The sequence below is a fragment of the Calonectris borealis genome, chromosome 12 (assembly GCF_964195595.1).
Source record: "Calonectris borealis chromosome 12, bCalBor7.hap1.2, whole genome shotgun sequence".
Lineage (NCBI taxonomy): Eukaryota > Metazoa > Chordata > Aves > Procellariiformes > Procellariidae > Calonectris > Calonectris borealis.
In genome coordinates this window covers 7303681-7317007 of record NC_134323.1, presented here as the reverse complement: position 1 = coordinate 7317007, position 13327 = coordinate 7303681, and positions in this window count along the sequence as shown.

Here is a 13327-nt window from a genome sequence, read left to right as displayed (position 1 = left end):
TTTTAATTTCTCACTTGCAATGTCTTCAACATAAGAAATGTAGCATGCTTCTGAAAGCAGTCAAGACAGGTTATATAGAAATTACATCAGACACTTTATGGTATTTGTGTGAAGCCTTGTGATGATAAAGAGAAAACAAGACATGCTTGTATCTTGCAAATGTTATAAACAATTGGTGTTATATAGACAGAAACTGAGGCTGATTTCAACTGCAGTCTGGTTCATACAAAATACAATACAAAAATGGGCATACAAAATCAAACATGCCATCAATCAAATATAGTGTCAAGGATAGCACAGGATTTTGCAAGAAATAATCTCGTGACATGATCCTACTCTTTGAACTCAATAGGAAAGCTCATTGATGTTAATGGAGCAGGGCTGAGTCCTTGCAGAATAACCTGTTCCTACAGAGAAAGGTGTCTCTGTAACCCTTTATTTAACAGTGGTTGGCTTATAAACAGACTGATGAAGACTTGGATCCGTTCTAATAATAACTTAACTTACTTATTTTATAATGATGTTCTTGTAAATATCTAATTCCTTTTTCAATCTCATTCATGTCTCAGACTCAAATTTGTCATTTTGCAGTGAGTTCCATGGGTTTAATAACTGTTTTGTTAAATGTTTCCTTTCATTGGTTTTATACTTATGCTTTCCCTTTTTAATTCACTTCACCTTTGTATGTATTTTAAAAGAGAGCAAACAAGAAAATTCAACCTGTTACCCATATCCTTTATTACTGCCAAATACCTTTTTAGGTCACCCCTCTCATTTCCTGCACAAAATAGGAAGATTTCCCTGAGTCTTAAGTAAGTTTACCTGGGAAAATACCTGTGTCAGCTTGTAAAAATTCAGGAGAGATCAAAAGAATAGTCTGAAAATAGAGTTTCTAGAATATTTTCTGTTCATTCTCTAATATTCTTAAATCCATTCTTTTGTTTCTCACTGAAAAGTTAAAATACTAATTATGGAAGCCCTGGAGTCATGAAGGAGCAATGCATCCACTTCACGTAGGTCTTTGGGAAAACTCTAGAGGATCCTGGCCCTTTGAGAAAAGATGACACAAGCTTTAGAAACCCAGGTTTGTGCATGGCATAAAAGATGGGCAAATGAACTCTGCCCTTGTATAAGCTTCTCTGGACGAGTAGTTCTAGTTCCTTAGTCTGATATGGCAGAAACATTCAGATTCTGCTGGGAAGCTGACCAGGCTTGCTCTGGGAAGGGGAAAGGTGGCAGGATTTGTGCTGACAGACCATATTACTAACCAGATTTGAGCAGAAGTCCCTTCCTTTCACTGTTACGTTCTATTTCAAACGAGGGCACAACAGATACTCCCATTTAATCATTAGCAACTTACCTCTAGGCTGGCCACCCTCTGTCTCATTTGAATTCCTTGGTCCACAGTCACCACCAGCTTTCCCGAGGGGTTTACTCTTTGAATTATGCATTCCTTCTCTCAAGCCATCAATAACGTTACTCAGAGCAGATGTATGTTCTGTAATTGATTAGTTATCTCTTTATGGCAAATAGTAGAGTTTGTGATCGAGTAAGCAGGTTCATAGATTCTCTTGATCAAAGCATCAGAATCTGATTATGCCTCCTGTAAAGAACATCCTTTGAAGTGGATCAGCAGTCAGGTAATTCAATTACCTTCTTTCTGAAGAATTCATCTTGAAAGGAGGTAATTTGCTCAGGTACAAAGAGGTGGAAGATACTGTTTCCATTATGACCCATCTGGTGACTTTATGTCCGCCTCAGAAAAAAAGGAGTATGTGAAGATTATTTACTGTATCTGGGAGGTAAAGATGTGATTTTTTTTTTTTATTCTGTAGATTAAATACACATGATAATTTCTCTAAAATGGATCCTGTATTATATTTATCTGCATCTGACCCTTACTACACTTCTAGAAAAAATGAACAGTTCCCAAGTTTAAACTTAAACAGTAGCAGGACTTTTCAGAATGCTATACAAACTCAAACTTTTACCTACATTTGCTTATCAGCCCATTTATTACCTCTTACCCTCCTCATAATTCTGGATGGAAGTCCATTTTCCAAACCAGGTATCACTCTTCTTTTTTCTCTCCTTTTACATAGGGCTGAAGGTTTCCAAGGGATATCCAGTAATCCAGGAATTATTTTTCCACCCTTTTTCTTTCCCAGGAGTGTGTCAACATTTCTTATTTCATTATTAAAATAGATCAATGGCTCTCATTAGGTACCAAAAGAACTTTAATACAAAGAAATGAAAAAATACTACTTCAAAGCTGAGAACTCCCAAGAAAAGTAATGGAAAAAAGTGAAAGGTATTTTTAATTCGAGCATTTTTAAAGATTAGAATTATGTTATTAATTTTCTTCTTAAACATAAACTTCTTAGTGTCATTTATACTGTAGATACATATGAAGTTTGCAGCACAGTTCCCCAATGCAATGGACAGGTGCTTCAGACAAGGCCTATGGAAGATCCTGTTAGTACTGAAATCTTTCTTCAGTTCTCATTAAGGAGATATGAGATTGAAGTGGTGCATAATTGCTCTGTAGCATGATAGATTTCATCAGGAAGACTCCAAATGGATGGAAGAGATTTTTCGTCGGATGTGGAGATAGTATAAAAAAGTGCGAAAACAAAATGAATAATTTGTTCTTTTTTCTTCTACTTCACAACACCCCAGCTATAATCTTTCCATTCTTCTTCTCAGTGGGTAGATCAGATACTAGAAGGACTTTTTTTTCTTTTTAACATGGGACTGTAGAAGCTGATGAAGATTGTAGGGTTAAAAGCTAACATGAAGGCTGAATGAGTGAAAAGAAGTCAGATTAAGAAAATGGAAAAGTCAGCCTTTTAAAACAACTATAAAAGTAACAGCCTTTTTTTGTGGCATGTAGAATATTTGAATGAACGGGAAAAAAATTAGATAATCCTTTATTCTTTCTTTCTTTTTCCTTTCCTTTTTTGGATTTGCTTGGATGAATTCCATGGCCAGAATGATGCCCCAATTCCTATCTCCATAACAAAGAAAGGGCGACACAACCTGACAGGATCCAGCAGGGAGCTTCCAGTTTAGAAGTCTCCTCCTCAATGTTTTGTTTCCTGTCTTTCTTTAGTCTTTAGGATCATGTCTCCCCAGGGCAGAAAAGGGAAAGATGTGAAGGTACCGTAACACTTATAAAGAAGTTCTCTTACACGTTCTTTGTTATCACTGGACATCTGGGAACATATGACTACAATAATTCCTGACGTGGTGGTATACATGGTATATCTTTATAGTCAGCTTGAATTATGTGAGGTTTTACTTTAGATATCATACCATCCTCTGCTGGTGGATGTTCAGTGGCCCTTGGTAAATCTGTCCATAGTAGAGCACAAGGTGGTCGCCAGATTCAGTGTTTGTAAGAACTGACAAACCCTGCCAAGTACATGTTTCTAGCCAGAAGGCAGAATGATAAAAATGGAAGTAGCTGAAGGAAAATGAAAAATAGCCAGCTTCTGAGAGTTTTAGAGCGGGCAGTCTCCTTAGGACCATGTGGAATTTCTGAAAGAATTCTTTAAACCTCTTACTGTGAAGAAATGCCTTTTTTGTGAAAAGGAAGGCAGGCCCACAAAAGTATATTGAGGATTTAATCTCTCTTCTTTCTTCTCTCTTTAGTTGTGTCAGTTGTGTCTCCTCCTTGCTCTGTAGGCTCCTCCATGTTTTGCCTACCTGTGGCCCCTGTGAGATACTTTCTGGGATAAGAAATGTTTTTCTGTACACTTTTGATGGGAACTTTCAAATGGAGACAAAGACTTCAGGCTCCTTGCTCTGGCTAGTTTTTTTGTACCTTAGTTTTGTCTCTTTTGGGTGACCTATGACACTAGCCCAAGCTAATTAGGACTTCCACAACCTTGCATAGTTTCATAATTTTCTATGCACACATACACATGTATGCACTTTTTGTGTTAAAAATATTTCTGAAATTGTGAAATCAGGAAATTCATGTGCAAACTTAATTTGATTCTTCTGTACATATTCTGGCTCTGCTCTGTACCCATCTCACCTGTTCTACATTTCTGATCTCCTGGTGCCATATTTCTAAGTATCTCAAAGTATGATATATAAACCACTTTATCTCAATGGTGTGAGGATTCATTTTCCTAGTGGAGTATGGTTACAGCACTCTGTTTCCATTGAGTAAGGTTGATTTAGGTATATTTTCAGGAGAAAAGGAAATAATTCCTTTCTGCTCTCCAGACAATGATCTGCTCTTACGAGTAAGGCATTATCTTGTTTGCTATCTCTGTGGTCTGTATTTTTCGTAATAGTCTCTAAGAAACAATTGCTCTTGATTCTGTTTTTGCATGTCCTTTTTTCTTGGCTATAACTATATACGTAACAACAATAATTCAACTGTAATGTTTTGTATGTTATTCCTTTAAAGAAGTGCAGTGTCTTTCCTCATTCTGAATATTATTGACCAAAGCTATACTTTGTATGAAACATAAGGAGTGGTCCGTTCTTCCAGATACAGACAGTCCTAGTGGCCAGAAAGATACTTTAGCCCAAAAGAAGAGTTCGTGCATCCTTCAACAAAACAAACACAATTTTAATCCACTTTTCCCCTTCCTACTGCAGGGAGTGCTGAAAGCTGTCTTTGCTCATAGCAAAGGAAGTAAATTTTGTGTTTAACTACTTTAAAATATGGGAGCAAGCAATTCATGCCGTCATTAAAATCCTTGAAGTGACTTCTTGGGCTTGAGGCCTGAAGTTATGTTTATTCCCAAGAGTGGGTATAAGTATTTACAGGAAATTTTTTGGTCCTTTTCCATTGTGGTGGTCCCTTTGCCTGCCTGAGCTGTATGTTTCAACCGTATGAACCTGGGCAAGAGGATCTAATTTAATTTGCCTATGTCTGTCTATTCTGTAAACGGAGTAAGACAAGACAGGGCTGCCTGTTCCAAGATGTTTCTAAAGCACCTCCTGCAATAGGATCCTAGTTTGGTTAAGTCTCCTAGATGCTAATATACCATTATTAATTATAATAATGAATATAAGATATGAATTAGTAGTCTGCATTTTACCAACACGGTTGAATAGAATGCTCTTCTCTAGGAAGCAGATAGTGTGGGAACTGCAGAATGAGACTTCATTTTTTTGGTTGTATGCAGTGCAGGCAATATGCAGGTCAAGCTCTGTTAGGACTGTTAGGCCTGTTGAATCAATACCTTATCCTCCATTACAAACATCTCCTATGAAGTAATAATATGTTGCTTTGGCACAGTTGACCTAATTTAATTATGACTTTTCTACTCAGCTGAATTTCCCGATAGTATTTTTCTCAAAATGCCCATACTGTGAGAGTTCCAGACTTACTGCTAAAGCAAAGGTCCATTAACTTGGTTATTTTATTTTTAAGTTCATGGCTATATGTGATATGAACCCATGTAAAGTATTTTGAAGGGGAAAACTCTAATCAGAAAAGAAAAAAAAAAGAAATTACTTAACTATTTCTTTGCTTCTATTGCTGCTGAATGAGTAAAGTCCATTTGGTATAATGAAGATGGTAGTTGCATTACAGTATGTGTGTGACCATGGAGTTATTCCATTGAAAGCCATGGAACACTGATAAAATATAGACATGTGAATGCTGGAGCAGTAGCCAAGCAACGAGGAAGTTAAGTGGATGAGATTGTTGGAATGGAAACGGAAATCATTAAATGTAGGTGTCAGGGTTTTGACATGTGACTGTGACTTTAGGCAGTTTTGCAACTGATACTGAAAAGAAAAGAGAAAAAAAGAAACATCCTATTAAAAGAAAAAAGTTTTCAAACTTTGCAGACCAAATATAAGCCATTCAAACAAATCGCTGAAAACACTCCTACAGTTCCCATATGTTGTACTTTTTGAATAGATGTGGTTTGTAGTGGCTTATCAATGGAGTGGCAATGGAGTATCTGGACTGACCAACTGGGGATGCCTGGAGCCCAGCTGAAGTAATGCTGCCCCCCCCCGCCCCGTGTCAGCGGGGCTCGAGCCTGTGAGCTCGGCAGCCCTGTCTGATGGGTGAATGAAATAATGCTTAATTCTCCTCTTCTCTTCTCTTCTCTTCTCTTCTCTTCTCTTCTCTTCTCTTCTCTTCTCTTCTCTTCTCTTCTCTTCTCTTCTCTTCTCTTCTCTTCTCTTCTCTTCTCTTCTCTTCTCTTCTCTTCTCTTCTTTCTCTTCTCTTTCTATGTTACACAAACTTTGAGTCATTAGTGGACTGCCTGCTGTAGAGATCTCTGGGCTTTACACAATCTGGCAGTCTCTCTGTCACTGGAAAAGAGATCTGAATCAAATCACAGCAGAGAACAAGAAAAATTTCACTTATGAGAGCTGTCACCTTGCTTTTAAAGATGGCTAGGATTTGAAGGGGGAAAAAAGTATTCAGAAAGAATGTATTTATTTCCATAATCCAGCAAACTATTTCTATTATTTTATCATTGAATAGGGAGTTTTCTTTTGTCTCCTTGTTCTCTGTGACCTTGTATGTGACTTTGCACACCGTGATGTGAGGGACCACAGCAATCTTAATCCATCCCATCCATGGGAGACAGTAGCCCCTGACTGTGATAACTCCTATGAACAACTTCTGGGATTAAATAATGTTATGTTGATATCAATTATAAATTGGAAACATTGGTTTCCAGCTAAATATTCAGTCTTGGGTTTTCCAGAATAAATAGAGCTGTGAATCTGATAGGAACTGAGCTGTGGTATGTGTCTGTTCTGTATTCCATTTAAAAATAATTATAATAAAGAACTCCTAATTATCTTGAGCTCAGCACTGCAGCTGGACTACAGTAAAGATTTGAATTATATCTCTACTGTGGTGAAACGTGTTTGGTTCTGTGTACAAAATTTTGCCGGTATCATATCTACACCCGTTTGTTGTGAATGTACAAGTCATCTTGTGACTTTCTTTCATCACACTGAAATTGCTGCAATTTCTTTTCCCCTTTGTCTCTCTTCATGTGAAGAAAAAAAAAGACAAACAAACCCATCAGGCTCTGGTGCCAGGTAGTACTGCTAGAAGCCCCTCTGGCACCAGACGGAGCGAGTATCTAACTCGGTTTATTGCACTTTTGGCACTGTGGGTATTTACTGCAGTATATTTTTCTTGATATGAAAACACTTTTAGCAGCTTGGTTAGGACTTTGTCTTTCACAGTGCTGCGTTCACGTCACTGTCAAGGGACATCTGAAATAAGTTCATGATCTCTTCTTCTTCTTATGAATATTCTGTATGTAATATGTGCTTTGGCTTCTACAAACTTCTGTTGCTTTCTAGAATTACAAGCTACAGGACATTTCCAATCCAAAATGCTTCATTTCAAAATTAAGTTGTCTACTAATTGATAGAGCATCCCTTTTGACAAAGTCCGGCTCTAAAAGATGAAGGAAATGAAAGCTCCAGTATGACAGCAATTCCACCCAAGCTGTATGATTAACGTGCTGGGATGGATTCTCAGCTGTGCTGAGTTTGGCCTTCGTGAAGCTGAGCAGAGCCAGAGAGAGTGGTGGCACTGAGCCACCTTTCCAGTCCTTTGATCCTGGGCCAGCCAGGGGCAGAACTGGCTCTCTGCGTACTTTAAAGCAACCTAAGAGGTGTTTTAAACTGTTCCGTTATAATGATGAGGTAGGGACTGTTAGCCCAGACTGCTACCCCAGCCCCACTTCAGTGGTATCCTGGGCATTGCTCTCTTCTGCTCCCCAGCCTAGCTTGTGACCCTATCACTTGTCACCAGGAATCCTAACTGCATCTTTACAGCTACCGCTTTTAGAAGTAAAAAAGCAGCCAAAGTCAGAGACAAAAATATTGCCTGTTACATTTACAAATAGAAGGAAATACCTCTTTCACCAGTACATTAATCTTATTTTGGAACAAACCCATTTTTAATTATTCATCTTGATTTCAATGTCTAAATCCATTGTATTAAGTGTTAACCTTGAATAAATACTTTATTTTTGAAAATTTTATTTACCATTAAGTGTTTATCATTACAGGTATTTGAGGAAATGACATTTGCATTTTTGGAAAGCATTTGCATATTGGAAAAACATATGTTTCCCAGATTAGGGTGAAACACTTATATTTGGAGTGAAAGTGTTTTACTTGTTTCTTAAATCTATAAAATGTTACTTCGTCACCAGGATTTTATTTTGTGATAGTTTTGTAGCAATCTTTATTCTGAGAAAATATTCTTCGTCATTAATTGTGTTCATAGATTACATACTCGTGAACTGTTTGAGATTAATGTGGTTTATGACAAAAATATCCTTTAGACTCTTCTACTGTTGTGATGCAATTTTCTGGATTTGAAATTTTCAAACTATCCCCTTAAAATTTTCTTTTCAAAGGTAAGAGCTATTTAAAATGGAAGGCTTTTTACTTGCTGCTACTGGAGTGCTCTTTGAACTAGGTCGTCTAGATTTTTCCCTTTGGATGAGACCTTTATGGAAGGAGGGACAGATGATCCTGTGTATCTGCCCAGTGTGTGGTTTCTGAAACATCTGGTGCTGGCTCTGTGGGAGACAGAGGAGTGGGGGGACAGGGAAGAGGGGAGGAAGCATTCTTCTGGAAAAACTGCTTTCTCTCTTTTTATTTTAAAATCTTATTCTGAACGTCTTCAGATTGCTCTAGTTCTGAAATTTCTGGCTTTCTCTCCAGTTGATATTAGTGAGTTGTTCTGTCCTCATAACATGTAAGTGTAAAAATAATACAAAAAATATGAGAGCTTTATGGTACACTGTTCCTGAAATAATACTGTTCAGGGATCAAGCTAGCAAAGTCTGCAACTTAGTACAAATCTGTACTTTCACGTTTGTAAATTGTGACTGCATTACCTTGCAGCTTTAGTGTTCTGTTATCCTATTTATTTTTTAGAGCTCACTGAAGGAAAAAAAATCTCAGCTTTGAGAGTCAAAGAAATAATATTTTTTAATATCGGCATTTGAATAAAATTTTTATCCTAAATATTATTCAGCTTTAATATTTTGCTAATTATTTTCAAGGTTTTGTTTTTCATTTTTAAAAACTAAGTTCATTTTGTAAAATGCCTTTTTTTCACTGGATGCCATCAGAACGCCTTTAAAAGGCTGTGTAAAGTGCCTACTGTCTCTGATGCAAGACCAGTTCCGTTCAGTCCCCACTTCGCGAAGTGTGAATGCCTGATGCCTGTCTGCTCTGTCTGTGCATACGTGAATGTACGTGCAATATACTGCCACCCTTAACAGCGGAGGAAGTACTACTCCCACCCACAGCCCCGGCTGTGTTAGATGGCGTAACGGCATGGCCTTTCTTTCTCTTGTCTTAAACCACTAGAAAACAGTGATCATAGTTTAGATGTTTGAAGTTTTTGTACCTTACTTAATCTGGAAAAAGCAATGCATTTCCCTAATCCTTTTTCAATCTCTAGGTCTGAAAGGAAGAAGTTCCATGAAAAATAGGTTAAAAAAAAAAAGCCTCAAAATTCATGAAAAGCTGTGTGATGGAGAAGTGCTAGTGCTTTGTTGCTTTGGAGCAGGGACATCAAATTTGGCAGGAACAAAGATGCCTTCAGATAAACCTTTTTCTGTTTCCATGAAAAACTTACAAGTTATTAACTGCTGAAAAAATGTTTATAAATTAAATTCTCATCTGTTTCTTCCTAAATGGTCCAGTTTTAGGGGACAGAGTTTTGAAACCAGATTTGGAAGTTTGGAAAGGAAAGGTAGCACAGCTATAGGGATGCGTGGATAAAAGCAGGAAGCTGACTGGGACAGGGAACTTCATAGAAGGCTGAGCCCCAGAGAGCAGCGTTTTGGAGGGAGGAGATGGAGTTTAAAGGGAGAGCGTAGGCTGGGGACAGGCAAGAGAGACTTTTAACTGGACTTTAACTCCTCTAACCAATGACGCAGAAGCTCTGTGCTAACCAGTCCTGACCCAGCTTTAGCTTGAGCCCTATCCTGTTCTCTCCCTTAGAGAAAATAGCTTTTGTTCATTGTCAACAAAAAACGTCAGAGTGTGTTCACAAGGGAGCAGCATCCATTGCATGACTGGAAGCCTTTTCATGCCTTTTCTTCTCTGTTTTCATCACTGTTTTAGGAATATCTTCTCCTTCGTGACTCTTTACAATTCCTATTGATGGCAGTAGACCAAAATTTTTCCTCTTTTTTTTTTTTTTTTTTTTTTTAATCAGCTTCCAGTGGGAAACCATAAAGGGCCTAATTCTGATATCAGAATTAAAAGAATGAAGACCTTAGAAAAATTACTTCTTGTAGTAGTGGTAAACCGGACCTAGAATATTTCTGAAAGAAAGTCTTTTCTGTGAGATACTAAGCTAACAAGATGTGTTAAACTCATGTGTCACGCTTTGAAAGCTTGAGAGTTTAGAAGTGGGAAGCTCTCTAAATTCACAAGAAAGATGAAAAAGGAAAGAAACAGAGGAACAAGAGGGGAAGGACAACGTAAGGCAGTTTTTCCTAACCCTTTGTGACCAAGGCAGGCTCGGAAAGTAACAGCCTGTCAGATTGATAGAAATAGTTGGCAGTTATTTTACTCAAGTGAGTAAGATTTTTAAAATGGGAAAAGTAGTGAAGAGCTGTATGTTAAAGGTTTCCAAAGCTTTCCAAGAGTTCCTCTTCTACGAGGTACCTTCCTGTACATAAACCAAAATAGCCTGTAGTCTCTTGAAAGATTTCTCTAACACAACTTTCTAGAAATCTTTAACTCCAAAGTGTAAATCTGTAAGTACTTTACAATGTAAAATTGATTCATGAATAAGTAGCTGTGTACTACTTGGAACTTTTCATGAGTTATAAAAGAAGTAATTTATCTTAGAGCAAATTCCAAAACCATGTGAATCTTGGACAGCAGAATGAACGTTGCTTGTGTACTACATCAGGTATCTTGGATGGATATTTATTTGGTATTATTGTATGTGTAATCTTTTGGGTGAGTGCCTTAGAGAATAGGAACAGTAGGTATACTGCAGTAGGAAATAGCTGTGTGGAGACTGTAGAGACACACAGGCTTTTCAAGTCATACTTGCTCGTGTGCAGTGTGGTACTGCTCTTTCCTGGTCCAGCATGGCACTCTTCGGGCACAGCAGGCTGGCACACAGCAGTGCAGACCAGGAGAGCCACATGCTCGTCAGCACGTCCTTGCTCTGAGCGTCCTCCCTAGCACAGAAAAATGCTCCTCCCACGACCAAACACCCCACTGTCTGTCCATTACAGGAGTCAATGCATCAGGGTTGCACTGAGATGAGAAGATCAGGCATACAGTATTGTCATCCCTAAGTACTGAAAATTAATGATATTTTAAATAAATAAAATCAGAACTCTATTTTCTGGTTTGTGGGCTTGTAGGGTATACTTGAGTGACTTTTCTCAGAAACCGCAAAGGCTAGATACTTCTTTTGTGATTCTTATGTTATTAACTGGCTCCAGATGTTGTAACTGTAAGAAAATAAGTACTGGGAGAGTTGTAACTATATCATTCATGTAGCAACGTTGGGAAGAGTGATCTGAAGAGGCTGATAGTTGTTCCTTCTCTGAGAGGCAACACTGAAGGCAATTCAGTGTACCTGAGAGAAGTAAAATGTGGCCATTAAGAGTAATGAAAGATAGTTTGGGGTTTCTGTGAGACCACTAACTACAGAAGGGTCATCAGATTAAACGGGAGAAAAGGAAAGCAGGTATCTCACTTATTTTCTGCTTCAACATGTACAGAGGTGCTTTAAGGAAGCCTTTACAGAATGCATCTTTGAGAGGCCAAAGTTTACTGTAAAAAGGAGAAAACTGTCTCTAGAATAATTTGCATGTACATGAAATAGATTCAAACTTTGCATACTCTTTATGTGAGATCTGAGGTGTTTTATCTGTACAAAACCACATATTGCTGGTCTTGCACTGACGAATATGGGCCCTACTAATGCATGTGAATAGACATACTTGTAGCGAAATGTTTAAAGCATAGAGGTTAAAAAAGATGTCATTAGAGTGATGGATTCTCCAGAAAACATTCCCTTTGAGAAAATGTTTCATAGTGTATATTCTCCTCTATAAATTGTTCTGGTTTGTGGTTTAGAAAAACTGCAGGGAAATTGGATATTAGAATTGGGTTCGCTTCCTTGACTGTGAGAAATCCTGGCTTAATAGCAAAATTCAAGACCGTATGTGAGAAGTATGAGGAAATCAACATATCAAGTCACAGCAGACACACTGTATTTATGCATTTAATGCTTCTTTTTGGACTATATTATTAATATGGCTGGGTTTTATCTGATTACCACATCGATGTTCGAGAACATGCACAGACTAACATACATCGAACTCTTCTTTTGTTAAAGCATTTTGAAAAATTGCAGGATATAAATTAATTCCATGCAAACTGCTCAAGTGAACTGTACTTCAAATGCAAATCCCTCCTGATGCTGAGGATGACAGTTGCATTCACTAACATGCAGGTGTAGGTGTACTTGAAGAGATTATGATACAAGAAACAACAGAATTGTAGTGAATTAAAGCAGTGTTATCAGATTGGGCTGGGGCTTAGATTTCTTTATTTGTGAGGAGAGCAAATCTACATTTATTTTCAGGCAGTTTACAAATTGCCCCGAGAAGCCTGGCTCAGATTCCCGAGCGCTGTAATCTTCTTTGTATGCAAAGTGGGCAGAAGGGGTGAGGCAGCACCGCAGGAGCTGCGTGGGAAGCGCTGGGCAAACCGCTGCGTGGAACAGCCGCAGAAGTACCTGCGCTCTCACCGCCAGCCCCTGCCGCGCCTGCCCCTGCTCGACACACAGGCTGCCAGCTGTGCTGCCCCGTGAATTATGCACTGTTTATACACTATGAAAATCAACTTCCAGTTAAGACTGTGCTGACACCACCTAACTCATACTCACAGAATCTGGGGCACATTATACACAGGTCTCTGAGATGAAAGGCCAGCCGTGAACTAGCCATTCTCCCATCAAATTCTTTCAGTCAGTCAATCTCTAATGAGAAACACTAAGGAACATGTTTCCAGCTCTTCCCTGGGTTTGGCCAACTTCTAAAACGAGGCTAATTGTCTACATGTGTGTTGTTCAGTTGAAACTCTGTCAAGAAAACAGTCTATCTGGCTGGGTATAAAAGTTAACTCTGATGCTGTAAACCACGTGACTCTAGTTTAAGATGGAGGTTAAATTCCATTGATATTTTAGGTGCATATTCTACTACAATGTACAAAGAAAAACTAAGCCATTTCATTCAGTCCAAGACCCCATTGGGTTAATGAAGTGTTCTTAAAATGTATTTGATGTATTTGCTAGCTGAGTAATAAACA